At 41.6% G+C, this 22,821-nt stretch overlaps 1 long non-coding RNA gene and 1 pseudogene across 1 annotated transcript in view; one reads left to right on the top strand and one right to left on the bottom strand.

Annotated features, from left to right (window-relative positions):
- The first annotated feature begins 13,426 nt into the window (after positions 1-13,426).
- LOC125402480 (uncharacterized) overlaps positions 13,427-22,821 on the top strand; it is a 15,340-nt gene continuing 5,945 nt past the window's right edge. The window contains exon 1 of the long non-coding RNA XR_014999871.2: positions 13,427-13,572. This is a non-coding gene — a long non-coding RNA (uncharacterized LOC125402480). The remainder of the gene's footprint in view (positions 13,573-22,821) is intronic.
- Positions 18,342-18,641, bottom strand: LOC125402406 (small ribosomal subunit protein eS28 pseudogene; annotated as a pseudogene).

Below are 22,821 nucleotides of genomic sequence, written 5' to 3'. Positions count from 1 at the left end.
TGTGTCAGGTCTAGCCAGCGCTCAAACCCAGGTCCTCTGCAAGAACAAGTGCTCTCAGCCACTGGTTCATCTCTCCAGCCATTGTCTTTGGCTTGAAGGAGGTACTTGCAGGGAACATCTTGTATAAGGAAATCTTTCATATACTTCCTACAGGTTAAATAATCATAGCCTTTAAACTTTTGTGAAAAAATTCAAGTAAATTGTGGGAGTTTGAATGTAATTGGTCCACATAAGCTCATAGGGAATGGCACTATGAGGAGGTGTGACTTTGTTGAAATAGGTATGGCCTTGTTGGAGGAAGTATGTCACTATGGAGGCAGGCTTTGAGGTCTTGTATATGCTTAAGCCATACTTAGTAACTCAGTTCACTTCCTGTTGCCTGCAAGATGTAGAACTCTCAGCTTCTTCTCTAGCACCATGCCTACCTGTACACTACCACGCCCTACCGTGATGTTAATGGACTAAACCTCTGCAACTGTAAGTCATTAATTAAATATTTTCCTTTAAAAGTGTTGTTGTGGTCACAGTATCTCTTCATAGCAAAGGAGATCCTATGACAGAAGTATATCCCCATAGGTTCAAACCCCATCTCTGGTACTAACTTCTGTCTTAGGGGCTCTATTGCTGTGAAGAGACACCATGATCATAGCAACGTTTACAAAGAAAAACATTTAATTGTGGTGGTGGCTAACTGTTTCAGAGGTTTAGTCTGTTATCATCATGACAGGGACATGGTGGCATACAAGCAGACATGTTGCTGGCCATATCTTGATCAGAAGGCAACAGGGAATGACCTCAGACATTGAGTGGTATCTTGAGCACAAGAAACCTCAAAGCATACCACACAGTGACACACTTCCTCCAGCAAGGCCACACCTACTCCAACAAACTCACACCTCCTAATAGTGCCACTCATTGTGAGCTTATGGGGGCCAATTACTTTTAAACTACCACATAAATGCACATACATTTGGTCCTGGACAATTGGCTGACTGTTTAAATTTCATTGACAAAAGCAATTTTTTAAAAGTATTATCTTTAGATTTTGGTTTTATCAAAATTTGATCAAAACAACTTAAAGTAACAAACCTAGAATGATCAAAATTGTTGAGTTGAACTAAGAAAGAATGCTAGTTACCACATTAGAAGTTGAACAATTATTCAATGATAACTTTTTGTAGGAGCAGCAGCTGTAACTACATTTTAAAAATGACATAATTAATTATGTAAGGATGAAAGCTTTAACATTTTGAAAAGGGTTTCTCTTTAAGTTTTTTTTAGTTCCTTCTGTAATGATTTACCTATTTTTGTGTTATAGCCATTTCTACTGGGAATACCTGAAATGGTTTTTATTTCCTGCATTAGATCCAGAGATAAAGGTTATACCTGTATTGCATGTGTGCACATGTGCGTGTGTGCGTGATGAATGTGTGTGCATGTGTGTAGATCAGACATGAACATTGGGTGTCTCCTCTGTCATTCTCAGTCTTATATTTTTGAGACAGGGTCTCTTGCTGAACCTAGAGCTCACCATTGGACTAGATTAGCTGACTAGAAAATCCCCAGGATCTGTCCATCTGCACTCTCTCAGCTCTGGACTTACTGTTAAGCATCCTCCGAGTTGGCTTTTACATGTGTGCTGGGGATAGGAACTCAGGTCCTCATGTTTGCACAATAAGTACTTTACCCACTGAGCCGTCTTCCCAGACTACCTTTGACACTGGATAGACAGCCCCGCAGGCTCTTCAGTGGGTCAGTTACAGGTGCAACTCCTTTTGTTTACAAACAGAAGTGACTTTTTCTTATACTTCTACCAGGAGTGGATCTCTGTGATGGTTTCTATTTGCTTCAAAAAGAGGCTTTTGGGGTGAGGGGTGAGAGCTACTCTACTCTACTCTGTGGCCATAAGCACTAAGCATTTAGAATGCAGTAAGAAAGAGTCCTGGTTTAGGAAAGGGACAGTAGTAGCAGGTTCTTCTCTAAATGACCTTGACAGTCACTGGCAGCTGGCTGGGCTTACAGTAGCAGGTGTGGCTTTCCTCCTGTTGGGGGGCCTTAAATCCAAACAGATAGCTGTTGGTTACCACTAAGACTTAAGCCCAACTATTGTAAACCTTGGGTATAACTTACCAGACCAGCCATTATGATTCTTAGGTTTTGCAACTGGGTAGGACTTTTGATTGCTTGTCTTCCTTGGCGGCTTGCACAGCACCTTCCAATATTCTGAGAGCTGGTCCTCAGGGAGGAGGCTTCCAGCTTGAGTCTTCCAAGTCCTGTGCTTGAAGTGTGTGGTGTCTTCAGCAATGGGATGCTACCTTCAAGTTGTTGGGAGTCAGCCAAGGGCAACAGCAATAGCCTATATTGTTTTGGAAATCTCTTGGATCCCCACCACCAACAACTCAAATGGAAGCATCCCATGTCGCCTCCATTAGATAGTCCATGGCTCTCGAGGGGAGTGTTATCACCCCAAGTATTGTGAATTAATTTCAATTATACACATATATGTATTATATACAAATATATATATATATACATCACTTACATATATTATATTTTTATGCATCAAAGGAAAGCAAGCCAGAATATTGTAAACACCAAAGAGTTAACATTCAAAGACAGAGTAAAAGCAAGATACAGAAATTCCTCTCAGCTCCTTCTTTCTAATATTCTCCTCACACAATTTCCTGTTAGTCTCTCTGACTTTCCTGAGAGATATTATTTTCCTTTCCAGTACCAATTTCAGCAGTGATGGCCTAAAAGGTTCTGGTGCCCCAAGTGAGACTAGATTATAGGACTCCATATGGGGTCAAAGATAGGAGGGTTCTTAAGGATTTTTACCAACAAAATAAAAGCGGTGGGGTTTCACTTCACTTCAAAGAAAAGACACCAATACAAGCAAAATCTCTTCTTGTCATATTGATAAAGAAGCAAAGGATCCATTGTGTCATCCCGTGGAAGCCCTGTCATCCCGAGTAGGAAGTTGAACTATAAACTGGAGTGTTTTATGAAAATCCGACATTATCAGACACGTGCATGTATACACAAGTAGAAAATGTGGATGTGTGCATTGTACGGATACACAGACCCAGAGAAACTACACAGTATTTGAAGAAAAAGATTTCCATGTATTCCAAAATCCTTATCTTGCCATTTGGTGGATATTTCTTTTCTTTCTTTCTTTTTATTTTTTAAAATATTTCTTTATTGATTCTTTGAGAATTTCACATCGTGCTCCCCAATTCCATTCATCACTATTTCTTCCATATCTGCCCTTCACCCTTGCACCATCCCTACAAAATAAAATAAAAAAAAAAATCAGAACCAAACCAAGCCAAAATAAAACAAACCACGAAACCTCTTCACTCCTCCATCTTTCCTTTTTCTCCAGCACCTCCTTACTGATCTTAGCGGCACTGGGAGCCTCAGTGTGTCACGCGGTATATGGTCTGGACTCTGGCACACCACCGTCACCGAGCCCTCACCAAAACTCCTCTCAGGTAACCTGCAGCCAACCTGAGCCCTGGAGATCTTGCAGAATCGTTCCACAGGTTCGTTCCACAGGTCCGGTCCCTTCACAGGCTCCAGCAGGTCACAGATGGGGTAATGTGGGAGTGGGCCGACCCACGGCCCTGGATGTGGAGCTGGGTGGCAACTGAGCTGGTAGTCTGGGCCACTGGGGCCACCTCCCTCAGATGAACGGAAGAGCCAGTTCTTCTCTGCCCTTGCCAACAGGGCCAGTTCTCCCACACCTGTGGTAAGGGGTGAGACCTTCTCTTCCAGGAGGGGCAGGAGGTGGGTGTGGGGAGTAGCACTCCTGTGAGGATCAGGACCAGCTCACTGCTGTTCACTAAGGGGCAGGGCCAGCTTTCTCAGGGCCAGCGAAGGGTGGAGCTGGCTCAGCATGGCCCCTTGATTTCATGGAGCATGGTTCCTATGGCCCCCACTGGTAACACAGGCCATGGACATCAACACAGACCTCAGCTGCAGCAGGCCAGGGACCCAGACATGGTTCTCCGCAGCAGCTTGGGCTCAGAGGACACTTTGGCTCTGGGTGGCAGCACAGGCCACTCAAATCAGCAGGGCCCCAGAAGCATGGCCCTCGGACATCAACATGGCCCCAGCGGGGGGGGGGGGGCTATGGTGGGTGTTTCTTTAATGCCTTCCTTCTACAGGTCTCTGGGAGGTGTACGGCAAGCCCCAGGGGCTTACAGGAGGTTTTCGTACACAACACACCTTGATTTTCCCACTGTGCAGAGATGGAAGGAAGTAGAGTACAGTGAAACAGACAGAATCAAGAGCAAAGAGAAACACATTAGGTCCTGAACCTACTTCTTGCAAAGCCATGCTGCCCTGGGAGTCCCGCATTCTGTTGTCCACGACCAGTGAGCAGAGGGCTAGGGGACTCTTTCGTACTCTACTTACGAAGAACGGGGATTTCTTACAGTGCCAGCACCTAGGATAGCCCAGGCTTGGCGCCTGGTTGCGGTCCTGTCTCTGTATCTGTGAGGGTAGCTCGGGATCAATGTCACATCACCACCCGGCAGAAGGGAGAAAAGGATGTCAATGCCTTGTTCGTTCTTTCCAGACGGATTACAATCACTCATCTACTGAGCAGTTCAGAGCTCTCAGACTTAGTCCCCAAACGCCCTAGCTCTTTATGCTGATACATCAGAGATTTCAGTTTGAATCCAAGACTTTTAGGGGACATTTAAATCATAGCATCTTCCTCTGCCTTTTATTTAAAAATCAGAAAGGAAGTCGGTCAGGCAAGTTTTTTTTTGACTACTGAGTAGTCAAAGCAGGGAGATAATCTGAAAAAAAAATTATTACAATATTCTTATTCTGGGACCATTAAGGAATGCCAATCAGTTATTAATTAATACTTCTATAGTCTTCTGCATTAATTAAAACAAGCTTGCATATTCAGGACTAAGATTTGCATATGTACATGATATGTCTTTTTCTGTTTATTTGGGTCTGATTTCAGTGATGACTAGACTCTGTTGAACAGGTTTCCAGACTCAACAGGGAGATCAGTCTTTTGTAAACTGGCACACAGCCGCTCTTCAGGAAGTGCTTCAGCTTCGCACAGGAGGGGAAACAATGCCAGACTCCACTTCCTAATCCTGTGTATTTCTAATTAGCTGTAGAATTCTTTCCATTCCAAACAGCCCCAGGCACTCAGCAACAGCAGCAGTTCAAACGGGTTTTTAATTTTTGTGAAGTTATCTCAGTTGAATTCTTGTTATACTGTGAACCTTTGCCCAGCCATTTGCCAGAAACATTAAATGTTGCCTGTTACTTTTTGGGTGGTTGGTACCTGAGGCAAATCAAGGAAAGACACATGAAAAGTCCTGTACTACTCCAGGCTAATTACCAGCATCACGAGTCTTCATGTTCAGCTTTGGCGCGTTCTGAGCTTCTCATCCAGGCCGCCATGACTTGAAAGGAAGTTAGGTTATCGTCAGTGGCATTTTGGAACATGTACTTTTATGAGTATATATAGATGAATGTGAGTTTAGTTTATGATTTTATTTATTTAATAACACAACAGTCAGGAAGTAGAGCAGGGTCAGCAAAATCACCTGTAGGAGAGAAAAATCTCGAACCACCTCTTAATGTGGTTAGGGTAATTTGCATGTTTCTGAAAGGAAAAATCTCTTTCCTCTTAATGTTGTGGATGTCTTATATTCAAGGAAACTGTGGGGAAAATGATCACAATTTAAACAAACTTTAGTTGCTCATAGTTCTTATAGGAGATATTCACTGTTTGGGGGGAATGACATTTTAAAATTTTAAAATCAAAATATCTACATGCTGTCTTTAGTATTGGACCAGGAGTAAATAAATACACATATCATGGTGCAGATAATTATGAAACCAATAGACATTTTCATAAAACAGATAGATAGGGTTTCTATTATCCCGTAGAGGAGGAAGCATCGTTAGGAACGCCCTGAGCCATCTATTTGGACACTGTTAGCCCTAGCAGTCCAGAAATGCCTGGTTGGCTGTTTTCCTGTTAGTGTGAGAACTGAAGCGCGGTGGGGCCGGTGATCACAGGCTCGCCCCTCCCTGTAGCTGACATTCTGCAGGTAGACTAGCATTCAAGGGAAGCTAATATGAGTGACAGCAATCCTTTAGGTCCCACACCTTTGCTGGAACTCACTCAATTTAGAGTAAAATGGATCTGTTATTGACTTTTTGAGGAAGTAAGCCATGGCAACAGAATAGATGGTGATTTGGATCATGTTGAGCCTCTAGCGTTTGAGGCTTCTACCGGGTACATGTCACTTCTGCAATAGGGCTTGCCACAGCATCTGAGCTGGATTTCACATGGGCATCTTGAATATTCAGTATTTTCTTTAGTCTGGATGTAGATAGTGAGGGTGCCTCTGATTGAACCGCGGACAGGCGGACAGCAAGACTCGGAGCACGTGCTGTAACTACCCCATCTTGCCATGCTGGTCGCATATTAAGCACTAGTTTTCTTTCTAAGTAGATGGAAATAATTTCCAGGAAACCCCACTGCTTATCTCTGTGGACAGTGGCATCACCAGAACATTACGGTGCAGTCAAAGCCACTGGGAAAACGAGCTGGTCCTGCGCAGCGAGCGGTAGGCACAGGAGAGCATAATTGAATTTGTCCTTTGGTCTCCTGAAATCGCAGCCACCTGAGGTCTTCAGTGGTAACTTTTCCCATTTCCTCTCTCAAGAAATCAAGCCCGAGAACCATTTTAAAGATGTCCCCGTTAGTACCAATTCCTTGGATGAAATGTATAAATTTTTCAAATATAGAAGGCTGCCCAGCATGGAATTGGGTGGTGGGGTAGGAGAGAGCAGAGAAATTATAAGGTATGTCTTCACCCTTCCTGAGTGTTGTGGATTGTCATTTGTGTGGAAAATAGTGACAGGTGAGTCTAGCAGAAACCCAGACTGGATCAAAAATTATACAGGAAAATACACAGGACCAGAATCAATTGTTTTTCTAGCAAATGTGAAAAATAATGTGAAGTGAGATGCTACCCAGCTTGCCTATTAAACAATAGCAAACACGCAAACACACACACACACACACACACACACACACACACAGAGAGAGAGAGAGAGAGAGAGAGAGAGAGAGAGAGACCACCTAACCTATCCTTAAAAAAGTTAATTAAAAACAAAATACAAGGGGAACTCCACCCATGAGCACAGATTCCGCTCCTTGCCTTTTCTAAGCCTGTCCCAGCCCCCAGGAGAGCTAGAGTGACCTGTCCGTCAGTCCTGCAGTCAAGTTTACAAACTGGTCCACTCCACAAGAGAAGAGCCTCTATGGTATCAGCATTTTAACCCCCTAAGAGGTGGAGAGCCAACTGCTTGGCAGATTTTAACCGTCATCACTTAATAGAGCTTTCTGAACATTGTCTGTCCATCTGTCCATAAAGACACTACCAGAACTTTGGGAAAGGTAACCCTTCTAAAGATCTTTTGCCACGGAGTAGGGACCCTTGAGTATGTTGCTTCTAGAAAGTCAGCTCCGAGCAGGGCTATACCATCAACTCAACCCTTTCTGCCTTTGTTTTCCCCACTGGGCGCTTACAGTTATTTCTACTCTGCCCTAGAGTTAGCCTTGGTCCCAGATCTATTTGGGTTCCAAAACAAAGAAATCTCTTGATCTTAATAATCCTCTGAAGTCCTTGTTAAAAACATGAATTCCTTGGTTCTCCCAGCCCTCTGGAGTTTCTCTCTCTATCACCAGGTCTACTCTGAGCCCAGGCATCTGTAGTTTTAGGTGCCTCATTGGTTCCATTTGTCTCAGTCATTTGACCAGAGTATACTTGTTAAGCATGTGATATACACCAGTCACAGAACAAAGTGCTCAGGTACCATTAGCAAACACAACAGACAGGATTTTCTGTCAAGGGACATCAGTCAGTTTGAGAAGCCTTTCACTGTCCCAGGCGGATGGTTCTGTTTATCAAGGTAAAATTCCTATCAGCAGTGCTCGACCGCACCCTCCCAGTGAAGTTGGTTACAGGCATGCGGACACATGAAAGCAGTTCCAAGGCGTTCTTTCTTGAGGAGACGCCGGGATATTTAGAGTACAGAGTACAGAATTTTATTCCTTCATTTTGGTTCCTGGCAGAAAATGCCTATAATACTCCCTCATTCTCATTGAGAAAATGACAATTCCCCGAGAACATCAGAAGGATAAACATCCTTCTGGAAAGTCTAGTTACCTGTGTATTAGTCACATATGGGAGTTGGCAGGGTTTGCTTAGAGGGAGCTGGAGGACTGGTCAGCCCCCAGAGGATTTCTCTATTTAATTGCATTCAGATATGTTATCAAGACAATGTCATATTTTAATTATCTGCAATGCTCCTACAAATCATTCATTCTGGGGTTTTAACTATTGCACGGAGGTCTTGATTACGATCATTTCACAGGCATTGGCCTCTTTTATTTTAAAAACATGAGTGAAAATTTCAGGCAGGTGAAGGGAGGGGCAAATGATTCCTGTGTTCTCAAGCGTCTGCTGCTTTAAAACCCTGCAGTTGCACCTCGCTTAAATAAGTAACCTGCATAATTATTGTATTTTTAGTCCTTAAAAACCTGTTTTTGCAATTGAAATCTTCATGCAATCAGGATAATCAATTGCAAAATTAATAAGCTGGGGTGTTCTTCAACACAGCTCCTTTATGCTTTGAGAAATAAGGGGGGAAATACCTCCATGTGTGGTTCAGTCCTAAAAGACTTGGTAACAAATTCTGAATTGTGTGGCCTCACTTTGAAGTTGCTGATGACGCTCATTCTTCGGCCATTTTCTTAAATGTTTTCTGTGCCAGACTCAGCATTTAAAATGGGCAGGAGGCAGTAACTCAGGAAACTCTCTGGGAGGGAAAACAATTTCTGAAGGAATTTGCATAAAATTTCAGTATAAACTGTTCCTTCCTTTAAAAAAAGTAGGAAAGTCAATGAAGAGTTCGGGACACACGAGGAGACTTGAGATGCTCACCCATACAAAAAGACACGTTTCCTTTGCTCTAATATCAGAAAAGGGTAAAACAGTTGTGCAACAGACTAGGAAATTCTGACCGTCAAGGACTATTACTTCCTGTGTGTTGTGTGAGCATGGGTACTGGCGGCTGGACTGCGTAAGAAATGCAATTGATTGTGTCTGGGAAATGACTATCTTGATCTTTTCCAGGATCATATGCTACAGGGAATGTCATGAAAAGGACAAGGAAGGATTTTAGCCCTTTCTAGCAATAACTTGAAGACTTAATTTCTTTTTTATCATGGAATGTAAAATGAGCCAATATTTCTTCACAGCATTTTGCTGGCATGGCCATTGTAGGTAAGATGTCCCTGACTGAAGTCATCCCAAGAGAGCCAAGATCACTTCTTTCTGGAAGCCCATGTAAAGCCTGACGTCAGAGTCTCCAGGAGAGAAGGTGTGTGTATCTGATTCACACCTAGTCAAGGGTCGTAATGTGCTTTTTAAGGTCTTTTTTTATGAAGACAGCAACAAACCACGGTGTCAAACAGACTTTCATGTCGCTTTTTAAAAGGGTCAATTTACTTCAGTCTTTTTCTAAATCAAAGCAACCGAACTCAAAATAGGTTGGGGTACACTTTCTCTTCCCCCTCAGTCTTCTTTTGTTGTTCATGTCACTGACCTGGCCTGGGGTTATATGGCTACAGGTAGAACATCTTATAAAGTCAAACAGTAGCTTACTGTGGAAAACCCAAGTCAAAACCAGGTATGCCCGAGAAGCTGGCTGTCATTTCTTCTTTGTTAGAAAAAGAGAGAGGAAAAAAAAAATCAACCTTAAGTTCAGTTTTTGTTAATGCAGACAACAAAAATTAATTATCTAAGTAATTATCTAATTAATTATCTAAGTAAATATTTGTAACAAATACACCTACTTATATTTTGGATAGTTGAAATCTAATATAAAATTATTTCCATTTAACATTAAAGAAAACCTACAAATGGATAGCACCTTTTAGTAAAACAGCCCTGGTTCTTTTTACTCGAAATTTCTTTGTATTCAATAATGTTTACTTACTGCCTTATTTTATCTACAACTCTCTCAAGTTTTTCTGATAAAATAAGTAAATCTGGGTACAACTGTAGAGTGTAATTTTGCATTGTACAGCCCTGAACGTTAAGTAAGACATTGATAAAGGAAGCTCACGTGGCACCTGGCAGCATCTGTGGCAGCTTCAGTGAACACCTAAGCAGCGGTCAGCTATTCAGAAAGATGGGAAATTCCTAGGCACTGCTCTTCTGCCTACAAATACCTAAGTTATTACTTTTTTAAACTTGGTAAAACAAATATTGAAAAATATTTCTGAAGGAGAAGGGCCAACATCACCTAACATAACTGTAATTCACTAATTATTCTTTCCTCAAATTAAAAGCAACCCAGCTCCTAAACAAATGTCTATGCACACAATACAGAGATCCCTTTCCTTCTCCAGCACATTTGTCCTGCTATTGCTATGGAGGCCAGGCTGGCTCTGGACTCACAATCTCCCGCCAGAACTAGAAGAGGCATGCAGTATATTCTAAGAAAACAGCCTTCTTCTTCTTTTTTTTTTAAGTTTTTATTCAACAATGTACACTTATTGTCTTATATGATCTACAAATCTCTCAAGTTTTTCTGATAAGTTAAGTATAACTGACTGGGCGGTGGTGGCGCACGCCTTTAATCCCAGCGCTCGGGAGGGAGAGGCTGGAGGATCTCTGTGAGTTCGAGGCCCAGCCTGGTCTACAAGAGCTAGTTCCAGGACAGGCTCCAAAGCTACAGAGAAACCCGGTCTCGGAAAAACAAAAGGATGACTGTAGTGAACATAAATGAACTATTCTCAAAACCATCCAAGCTGTTTGCTCCTACTGTGTTTATAAGGATATGAATCCCTTGAATCTTTTACTAGATTTAGTTATTAACTTCTTCTCTGAATAGGAGAATTCTTGCTGTCTTTTCAAAGTCATCAAAACACTGTTCTTTTTTTTTTTTAAATCTGTCCTTTTCAGAGTCTCCTGTTCATTCCTCTGAAAACATGAGAGTAAAAGTAAGATTTTTCCCATTACAGTTTCTTTCGCATCCACAAAGGGAGCAGAATTGTTTTTCCCAAGCAGGAAGACACAGTATTCAATGAAGTCTAAGCACCGTGTAGACAGACATTCGAGTTTAACAACTAGCTGCTATAAAAATAAATTATACCGTATGACTCAGCGAAGTGGTTAATAATTCTCCCTTGTTTACATTGTGCTTAGAAAGCAGCGGAGCTTAATGAGATCAGATATTAAGCTGATGGTGTATCTTGGAATCATAATGTTTTTGAGCTCTGCCAAAGCCGTGGGCAGGGTGCATGTGGGGAGTTTGTACGGAGAATGTGGTCAATAGAGGAAGAAATAAGACCTTACGTGATATGGAAGCTATGTATTTGCTACCTGTAGAGTAGCACTAGGTAGTAGTAAATTCACAAGCTGTCTCTGAAAACACTTTAAGTTCAATGTTAGTGGGAGAGAGTCTGCAACCATGGAGGTAGATTTGAGAAATAGGAATAATAATAATCAATAAACATCCAGGCCAACAATAGCAAGTGACCAGATATTAAACAACAATAAAACATATTGTCACTTCCTCTATGCAAGGGAACAGGGTTCAGAATTCTAATTTTCTGTACCTCGTGAACTCTTGGGATAGACCAACTACAATGAATTGGGACACTCAGGTTTGTACTGAGTGACCACAAACACCAAACTCCTCAACTTCACAGTGGTAGAACCGTTTTTCACAGTCACAATGGAAGCCACAAAACGGAATATTATTAGCTGATTTCAGTTGCTGCCAACCTAGACATTTGCTACCAACATAGAGCATTAATGAGTGCCATTACCTCAGCATAGCAGAATCTCTCATAGCAGATCATAGCAGAAACATTTACAGATCCAAAAAACTCACTGTACTTGGGAGATAGAGGCAGGCAGATCTCTGTGAGTTTGAGGTCATCCTGGTCTACAAAGCAAGTTCTAGGACAGCTAGGACTGTTACACAGAGAAACCCCGTCCTGAAAAACAAAAACAAAAAACCAACAAACAGACAGCAAAACTAAGTTCATGCTGGATGTGGTGGTGTGCACAGCTTTAATCCCAGCACCTGGGAGGCAGGGGTAAGCAGAGCTTCATGAGTGTGAGGCCAGCCTGGTCTGCCTAGTGTGTCCTAAGGCAGCCAGAGCCACACAGAGAGACCCTATCTTAAAACAACAACAACAACAACAACAACAAACAACAATTAACTCACATTGTTTCCTCTTCTACCCTATACCTAGCCTTTGTAAATGCCACATGCAGAAGAAAGAGGAGGGGGAGGGGAACGAGGTGGGGAGGCAGTGGTGGAAGAGAAGCCAGCAAATCAGTTAGAAGGCAGAACCCAAGAAACAGAAAATTTCCGACTTGCTCTTGGAGAACATGGCAATTGTGCACATGCGTACATGCTGCTGCCTCATCAGACATGAAGACTGTTTTAATTGAAAGGGCATCACATGCATTAAACATATCTAGCTTCACCAAAGATAAGCATATCTAACATAAATAAGACAATGGCAACAAGAAAAACATATTTTGCCAAGATTATTATTCGTTAGTGAGAGACGGCACGAGGCTGTTTTGCTCACTTCCAGAAGGTGACAGTGTGCCAGCAGCTGGAGGAAGTGCATGTAAGAATCGTCTAGACAAATTTCAAACCCAGCATTGGGAAATGTTTCACGCCTTGAGCGTGTTGTTCACTGAGGATGACCCAGCAAGGTCTGATGCAGTGCGAAGCCTTGTGGGTCAGTATCCCAATTCTGTGAGACGAATTTGAGTAGCAGGAGCGAAAGGAAGCAGTGTCTTGGTGATGCTTGCTGTTCTTTCAATTCTTATTGCCATTGACCATAGAGGTTTCAGAGAGACAGCTCAGGGGTACTTAGAGACAAGCCTGCTAACCTGATTCCCACGGGAGGGGAGAACCAATTCCTGCAGATCCTCTGGCCTCCATATGTGCAGCATGACACACCCAAACTCTCACACACATTAAATAGATAGATTAATCTTTAAACTTTTTCTCTTTAAGTATCAGAACGCCACCATCTCAAGCTGTTTCATTTATAATATCGGAACAATATCTGGGCAGGCTATTGCAAAATTACGAATCATGCCAAAAGTTTGTGGCTTAAAACTTGCAGTTGTCCTTATAGTTTCTGTGATCATGAACTGGGGACAGACTCAGGTAGGGTCTTTGCGTGTCATGTGGCTGTTGCTAAACAGTTGTTGCTGCTGATACTGTGGCTTGGGACATCTAAAAAACAGTATCTTTTTTCTCTCCCTTCTTCCCTTCCCCTCCTCTCCTCTCCCCTTTTCTTTCTTACTTCCCCCATCAGTTTTTAGATGTATTTCATATGTATGAATGTTTACCTGTGTAACTTTCAGACGGCAGAAGAAGATATTGGATCCTCTTCAACTAAAGTTACAGGTGGCCGGGAACAACCATGTGGGTACTTGGAACTACCACGGTCCTCTGTAAGAGCAAGCAGTAAGTGACCTTAACCACTGAGACATCTCTTTAGACTCTAGCTTTCCTACATATATGTGTAGTATGTTTCAGAAAACTGCACAGGACCAGTGGATGGACATCTCTGAAAAATATTGCCAAAATCTTTCACTAAAAAATACTTTTCTTTGTTAAATTGGTGATAGGAGATTTTAAGGAAAAAATGTGTCTTGTTAGTATATGACAAAGGTGCATTATTATTATAAAGCCTATCAAATAACACAAGAGATCTAGGAGACATCTGACTATTTAAGGCAATATTTTCCCCCACAGAAATTCCAATAAGTACCATATCCATCAGTAAGACTTTGTGTTTTTCTGTTTCAGGCCTGATAGGTCTACATTTTACACTTCTGGTGGAAATGGATTCATTATTACTATGAAAATCTAAAGTGATAAAAATAGAAATAAAAATAGAAAAATTTATGCCATTTTATCAAAAAAGAACCAGGAAAGGGGGAAAAGCTCATGTTAACACGGAGGCGGTAGACAGGAAGCAATGTCTTATGCAAGCCCAGGGAAATAGGGAGGAGTGATCCTATTGGTTTTGCAGAGCAGTGGTGAAGCAAAGCTAAGAAAAATATTTGGGAAGCCATTTTAAAATGCATGTTTCCATGTGTATGCCAACTGGCGGGTATAATTATGGCGCATGAATTGCCTTGTCCATGTGCCCACATGTGGCCTTTGTTCTTGGAAGGAGAGAGCATAAGTCTTCATCAGACATTCTCTTTGAATGTGTTTTCTCTCTAGTTGTAAGGGGATGATTCCTAGTGATCCGCCTGCATTGCTACTGGTCCTCTGCTCCAGGGGTAGAATGCATTCTCTCCATGGCTGGCAAGGTCAACTAAACCTCCACAAGGAGGGATAAAATACACCAACTTTTGTGATTATGTTGTCTATTAAAAAAACATCTTATAAGCAAATGTGAAAAGCAAATCTGCATGTGGAAGACTTCAAAACACTGTAGCAAATGCTTCTGGGAGTCTGATGTAAATTCTCAGAAATCTGCAGCAAACAGGCAGTGCACACTAGAAAACTGAAGAGCAAATGTGAGGGGCCAAGCAGGCGTCAGGGGCACAGCGAGAACAAAGGCTTTTCACGGGGAAGTTGCTCCTCCAAGGATGGTGTCTGGCGAGAGGACCGCTCCCATTGCACAGTACTGCACAGCATTTAAGCTGAAAATCACTTCTTTAAGATCAGCAAGGCTGACAGACTGAAGATTTTAACTGAAGAGAACCACTCTCTGAAGCTTCATATCTACGCACATTTAAGGATTGTTTGCTGTAAAGCCCGGGCATCCATCAAGACTACAGACCCCAGAGTGGACCGGGGCTACTTCTCTGTACTCAGATGAAGACGGCCATTTACCGCTAGCATTCTCACCTGCCTTCCCATTCCCAGGGAATAACTCCTGACTTTGACGATACTGTGGAGGAACCAAACTCCAGCTGGCCTTTTACAAAGCAGATTAGAAATCTAGCAATTATTGCCCAGATAAAGAGATAAGAAAAGTTTCTAACAATCCCTTAAGTCAAATTATTTGCTTGGGAAGAGGCTCACCTGTACAGCAAGCACAGCGTGATGCTTTTGTAAAGTCCTCCAACTCCCTGCTAAAAGAAGCCGCATTTAAGCAATTATCCATTTATACCATTCACACCGGCAGATAACTGCACACCCAGCAACACTCTGTACTTCTCTGAGAAAATTTGAAAGAAACAGATTTTCCTAAAATGGATCTCAGTGATATTTTGGGTTAAACACAGTGCTTCCATTGTTTCTGTAATTTAGAGTCGTTACTACCAGTGAGCAAAGAAAAGCAATGATTTCAGAGACTTTTGTAAGGCAGATAATATAGATGGCATTTCACACTCTCACTTTGTTCCTGTCCAATGACTTCCACTGAGCAAATCAGCTTTGGAAAGAATCCCCACTCTGTCTGTGTCCTGGATATCAGAACTATGGCAGGAGTTGGAAACTTAGATATGAGAAGATGCAAGCTACCCTTTGAATAAACAATATTTCATGGATTCTAGATACAACAGGGAGATAAATTCTAGATGGAAAGAATGAATCGCTCAGAAGGATAAAAAAATGGTATAAAATGCAGAACTCTGAAAGCAAACTCCTGCCTGACTCTCCATGCCAGTCCTCAGTCTGAGCTCTCCATTCACAGACGTGCCTTGTTTTCCAAGGGTTTCCAAACAGCCCGGAAACTAGGAATCAAGTCTTGCTTCTTCCGCCCATCTCTCAAGGCCAGTGGGCTTGCCCCTCAGCCCAGCACCTGCTCTTGTAATCCACAAGTGGCCTCCATCTTCTGCCCCAGCAGATGTGAAGATGCAGGGAAGCGCCTCAGATGTTTGTGCTTCTGGGTCTCTTATGGGGGCACCAGGAAGGGGAGAGAAAATGATCCTGGAATTCCAAAGGTCACTGCTGCACTGAAATAATGAAAATTGCCCACATGTTGGAAAAAAAAAGAAACCTTCAGATGTGATCACTGGAAAGTCTGGCAATCAGACAAAGAACTGACCAGGCTAGAATTTCATTCAGACTTTAAAAAAGAAAGATAAATAAAAGGAAAGTGTGTCAGGGAGTAAGACACAGATAATTATTATGTTTCCCTGCCTCCAGGCTACCACAGTTAACACGTTTAAGCATAAAATGGAAGAGATATTTAACAGTACCAACAATGGTGAGTCTTACCTATATAGGGATTCAGTTTTGAAAATAAACTTTAGGATTTGTTGTGTGACTGAAGAAAGTAAAGTAATATATAGAGAGATAGTATGTGTGTGTAATATATACATAGAGTTATATATACATAGAGTAGTGTATAAATACATACATAATGTATAATACATAGTTATGTTATATTACATGTACATGCTAATATATGTATATTTATAACAAAGGAAGAGTAGGATATATATTTAAGCTTATTTGAAAGTATTGATTGATTCTGAGTTCTCTTTTTTCATGACCATATTTTTAAAGACATCTTAATTTTTTATTTATTTTTATTTAATCTTTTATGTTCATGAATGTTCAAAAAATGTTCCTTTTATGTTCATGAATATTCATTGCACACAGTTACACATTTCAAACTGATGTTTTTGATAAAACATTAAATGTACTTTATCCATAATCACTCCCTACTTCTCTTTCCCAGCCCCACCTCCGTTCCCCCCTTTCTTTCATAGTCTCCCCTTCTATTTTCTTGTCGTCTACGAGTGTGTATGTGTGATTCCAGACACTAGAGAAAACATGCCATGTTTGTCTTCTGGATCTGGTTTTCTTTGCTTGCTCTGGTGACCTCCCATTTTATCCATTTTTCTGAAAATACCAAAATTTCCTTGTAGTATGAGGGGGCCGGCTTGTTGGGGTTTCTGTCCTACCTGGTACCCACAGCCGGCAAATCCCAAAGAGAAACACACACAGGACTCCATAAGGTTATAAACTGATTGGCCCATTAGGCCAGGCTTCTTGTTAACTCTTATAACTTATGTTACCCCATTATCCTTATCTACAATAGCCACATGGCTCCATACCTTTCTCAGCTGTGCAAGTTACATGCTGCCTCTTCGGTGGTCTGCGCAGGAATGGCGAGGAACCTTCCTGCTTCCCAGAATTCTCCTGTCCTCATTGCTCCACCCCTACTTCCTGTCTCGCTTTGCCGCCTATACTGCCTGCCTGGCCAATCAGCGTTTTATTAAAATATGATTGACAGAATACAGACAATTCTCCCACACCATTTCCTCTTCTTCACGGCAGGACTATGCTCTATTGTATATGTCTAACACCTTTGCATTGGCCATTCCTCGTTGGAACCCATAAAGGGCAATAGTGCTACAATAAACATGGATGAGCAGGTATCTCTGGAGTGTGCTGCTTAGATTTCTTTAAGTATTTTTCAGGAGTGGTGTAACTAGGTCATATGAAAGTTCTAGTTTTATTTATTTATTTATTTATTTTGAGGAAGCCTGTATTGAGTTCTATAGTGGTCATGCCATTTACATTCATACCACAGTGTATGGGGCTTCATTTTCTCATCCACAACCAGCCATTTGCTGTGCTGTCTTCCCAACAAGGGGGAGAGGAACTCTCAGGGTTGTTTGGTTTTGCCGTTCCTCAGCAGCTAAGGATGTTGAGTACTTTTTCATGTATCCATTGGCCGTCTGTATTTTGTCTTTTGAGAGATATCTGTTTATTTCATTTGCTAATTGGTTGCCTGTATCATTTGTGGGGTTGAGTGGGTTTTTTGTTTGTTTGTTTGTTTGTTTTTGCATTCTTTATATAGTCTAGCCATTACTTCCCTATTTTATGTGTAGATAACAAAGATTATCTTCTCTTCTACAGGTAGTCTCTGAATTCTGTTTATCGCTTCTTTTGTTGTGTGGAAACTTTAATTTCAGGCAACCCTTTCTGTCAATTCTTGCAACTATTTTTTAAGAAGCTCCTGGAGTCTTTCCCAGAAAGGCGTCATCTTTGGTTCTATCTTGAAGTATTTTCCTCAATGAGTTCCAGAGTTTGAGGCCTTACATTAAGGTCTTTGATCCATTTGAGGCGTTTTTTATATAGGGTGAGAGACAAGAATGTAACTTCATTTGTGGACTAGTCAAGATCTACTTTCCTAGGAACCATTGAATAGGCTTTCTTGCCAGTGTGTATATTTTCCATCTTTGTAAACAAAAACAAAACAAACAAAAAACAAAGCAAAACTGGCCACTGTAGTTCTTTTTTTTCTTTTTTTTTTAAACAATACAAATGCTTTATTTAATAATCGCAGGTCATCATGGGCCAAGTGATGGATACTTAGGACCCAGCAGGAAAGCAGGAAGGTCAACGCAATCTCCGAGCCTCCCTTTCTGACTCCAATAGGGTGAGCACGTCTCCCTCTCGAACAGGACCTTTGACGTTTTGGATGATGGAGGAGCTGGTGTCATCCATAAATTCCACACGCACCTGCGTGCACTGTCCCTGTGAACCGGTCTTGCCCAGCACTTTGGTTCCCCTAGCGAGCTTGATGGGCTGCACGCGACTCGTGTCCATGATGGTGGCGAACAGGCGGAGACTGGCCACTGTAGTTCTGTAGGTTTATCCCCCGAGTCCTCTCTTTTCTTTTCTTTTTTTCTATTCTTTTCTCCTTTCCTTTTCTTTATTTTTCCCTTTTCTTTTCTCTTTCTTCTTCTTCTTATCTTGGTTTTTTGAGACAGGTTTTCTCTGTGTAACAGTCCTGGTTGTCCTAGAACTTTATATATAAACCAGGTTGGCCTGAAATTCGCAGTGATCTGTCTGCCTCTGTTTCCCAAGTGCTGGAATTAAAAGCATGTGCCACCCTACTCCTGGATGAGTTCTGTTTTCTATTCCATTGACATGTGTGTCTGTTCATGCTAGTACCATGCTGTTTTTGTGGCTATGGATCTATAATATAATCGAAATCAGGCATTGCAATACTGCTCGAACTGTTTTTGTTTGTTTGAATGTTTTGTTTTTGTTTGTTTGTGTTTTTTGTTTTTGTTTTGCTTGTACTGACTTGACTCCTTGGGATTTTTGAGCTTTAAGAATATACTTTCATTCTGATGTTTACTCCCTACTTTTCACTGGAAAGTTCTAGAGTTTTCTTCACAGTGATGCTAATTTGCAAGACACACAAACGTGATCTTACACATAAAATGCATTTAAGAAGCTTTGTTTTCCACAAAACTTTTTATCTGGCAGGTATATGTCACAAGCTCTACTTTATAATCAATCGATTTGGGGTGTTTAACAGGAGAGCTGGAGGCAGTATAGAATAGTAGAAGGCCCAAAGCAGGGGGAGGCTGAATAAGAACGGGGACGTACACCTTCTTTATGCTTTGGGATTAGTTAGTTTGCTTCCTTATTCTTTCTCTCAACTAGTAGCATAGGCACCCGGGAAGTGCCAGGCTGTGCTGTGTGCCGTGGTTACAAGGGAGGCCACTAGCCGCCCACATTCATAGAGCTTTCAGGCGACTTCATACTGGTGTATTTGGTTCTGGGAGAGCAGAAATACAGTCAGATCTCAGGGCTTCCAGAGAGCACTGGGATGACACCATGGAATCGTCCCAGAAGATACTGAGCGAAGGCTCAGAGGCTCTTGTCGAAGTCAGTCAATGAGCCGTGAAAGGTTGTCAAAAACTACCTTAGACAGGGAGAGCTCTGTGTATGAAGAACTGGAGAGAAGTGACGATCTGCAGAATATGTATGGTTGTGTGTACGTATATGTAAATGTGTATGTATATAGAGAGCATATATGTATATGCATGTGTATATGTGACAAGGGACGATATAGAGTTCAGGACTAGAACCTTCAGTGAGAGCCTGCAGAAATTATTCGCCATGCATAATATGGGGGAGGGTGTTCTCATTCAACTATTCTCTCTTTAGTCCACAGTGTTCACGGAAGAGAACACAGGAGTTGCCCCAAGGCTGTACTTGGTGTAACATGGTGGGTTTAGATTAAACCAGCTTCCAGGGGGCTATTTAGATGGCACATCTGGGCTTCCCAGCCTCAGATACATGTTCCAAAATATGCATGTGCTTTAGTGTGGTGGTTATAGAAGTTTCTGCATAACAAACATCCCCCAGGGATTTTATGAAAATGCTAGTTCTGATTCTGCAGGTTAGAGTAGGCCTGCCATTCTGTATTGAAAAATCTCAGCTGACTGTGTTTCCTCTGGTTCAAGGGCTCCAATTCAAATATGGAGGTTCGTTTGTTAGAAACAATGTCATGTAGTGCAGGCTAGCCTCAAACTCAATCTGTGACTGAAGATTATCATAAACTCCTGATTCTCCTGTGTTCATATCCTGAGTGCTATGGAACAGGTGCACACCACTGTGTCCTGCTCAGTATAATAAGGACTTTATATATGGACAGAAACCACAACTTAGAGCCATCACTTAATTGGTTGTCAGTGTCTGAGTTACTTAAAATACATTCTTGTGTGTGTGTCCCATGGCCTGTCCTCTGTCACACACATGCATACACACGGACATACTCATGCATACACACGTACATGCACACACACATACACTGGTATACTTACTTTAAGCTTACCTGCTGGCTATCCGCAATGACTAACAAATTATGAAACACCAGAACCACTCTTCCTGTTGTCAGTTTTACAACAGGTCACAAACCCTGCCATGAGGCCGTCACTCGGTCTCAGGAGCCCTTGTGCTTCCCTTTCCTCTTAGGTGTGCTCTACAGTAACATAGACATGTCGGAGCAGCACACTTAGACATCTCAAAGTCCAAAAGGCCCATCTGGTGCTGTAACTCTTTCTTCATGCCACGAGGCTTAGGTGTAGTAAGGTTTCTTTCCTACAGGGATAGTCTAGTGTATTCCAGGGCATTGGCCTCAGAACCTTTCAGTAGGCCAGGCTCCTGAATGTTCATGGGGTTTTCTCTGGCACATGTGTATTTTTAATGCATTTGAGGTCCTTGTTTTGGTGTGGGTGGGGCAGGTTTCTCTTTCATAAGATACAATTGGTTCATTATCATCCAGTAATGGACTTCAGGGATGATCCCTGCCAAAATCAAACAGAGACATCTTGATCTGCACACCTGTCAGTCTGCTCTCTTTATTCAGATATTCTCCCTTAATGACCAGACCTAGAATAATTTTCAACTTTTCTCTAGTCTGTGAGAGTCTGGTAGCCTCTATTCTTCAATGAAGTAGCTCTGGTGATTATAACCGAATCTTAGTCAGACTCTTACATTTGTACTGCAGCCACACACGGTAAGGAAATCTGAAAGGCACAATAGAGGAGTGTAGTTACCTACCAGTGTTTTCAGGTGGAAAGTTAAGGCTTCATGCTTGTCTTGTTTTGCTTTATCTGCTTTCCAGATTATTCCACTGCAGCCCCTTAGTTACCACAGCAGCTAAAGAGTCACAGTCATTTTATCTGTCAGTGCTTCAAAGTCTGCCTTCAGTCAGTGCTATGACAGGCAACAGAAGGAGACACTGTGGAAGCATGGCATAGCAAAAGTTGTCAGTGCCCCTGTCCTTCTGGTATGGGGTTTCTCTAAGTAGTCTTCCAACACATCATTCAACAACCAAATCCTACTGGGGGGCCCTGTTGGTCATATCTCATACCATGTATCGATTACCATCTTGGTCAAAGTCAAGTGGCTATTGGGGCATACTCACTAAACATACTAAAGATGAAATAAGGAGAACTAATCCAGTCATCTTGAGAGATACATATACATATCAATCCGTGCAGTCTGGAAAAATCCTATAATTTTTCCTATTAACTATGTCATCTCCCCTTTCACAGATACATTTTTATCTGTCACCTGGAATTTCCCTTTGCAAATCATATAAAGTTATTTCCATAAATAAGCCTGTTTACTACTAACTTTGCTGAAAATCTATTACTTCTTGACTAATTTTTCATAAAGCAAACACACACACACACACATCTGTTTTTGCATGATATTGTATATTTTAAGCTTTGGTGGGTAGTTTTCATATTTTATGTTGATCCACACATGCTAAATTTTGTGTATTAAGTTCACTAAACAATCCAGCACACTCAATTACAAGAAGATTATTTTAAACTGCCACCCAGAAGGGTTAGACTGAGTGTCTTCAGGGTTTCTGTTTTATTTAACAAGGTAAACAAGTCAAAGACATACTGGACCCATTTGCTGTCTGTCATTTTCTTTCTATACTTTTATCCCCACACACAAATGCTCCATCACTCATCTCAAAAAGTATTGATCAGTGTTGTTGATTGAATTGCACCATTGACTTCCGGTCCACCCTGATGACCTTATTTTCAACTTGATTATTTCCTTAAAGGTTTCTTCTCCAAATACAATCACATGATGGAGGCAGTATGGATAGGACAGGTGGTGCAATTCAATCAACAACACTGCGCCTTCCCCACAGCCCTCCTTGTTACTTAGTTTCTTTGGGTCTGTGGATTGCAGCTTGGTTATCTTTTATTTTACAGCTAATATCCATTTATAAGTGAGTACATACCATGTTTATTTTTCTGGCTCTGGATTACTCACTCAGGATGATCTTTTCTAATTAAATCCATTTGTCAGCAAATTTCATGATGTCGTTATTTTTAACAGCTGAGTTATACTCCATTATGTAAATATACCACATTTTCTTTATCCATTCTTCAGTTGAGGGGCATCTAGATTGTTTCCAATTTCTGGCTATTACACATAAAGTTGTTATGAACATAGTTTGTAAGT

The sequence above is a fragment of the Myodes glareolus genome, chromosome 25, assembly GCF_982192425.1.
Source record: "Myodes glareolus chromosome 25, mMyoGla1.1, whole genome shotgun sequence".
Classification (NCBI taxonomy): domain Eukaryota; kingdom Metazoa; phylum Chordata; class Mammalia; order Rodentia; family Cricetidae; genus Myodes; species Myodes glareolus.
The sequence above is the reverse complement of the archived record's forward strand: the minus strand, read 5'-3'. Positions and strand labels throughout refer to the sequence as shown.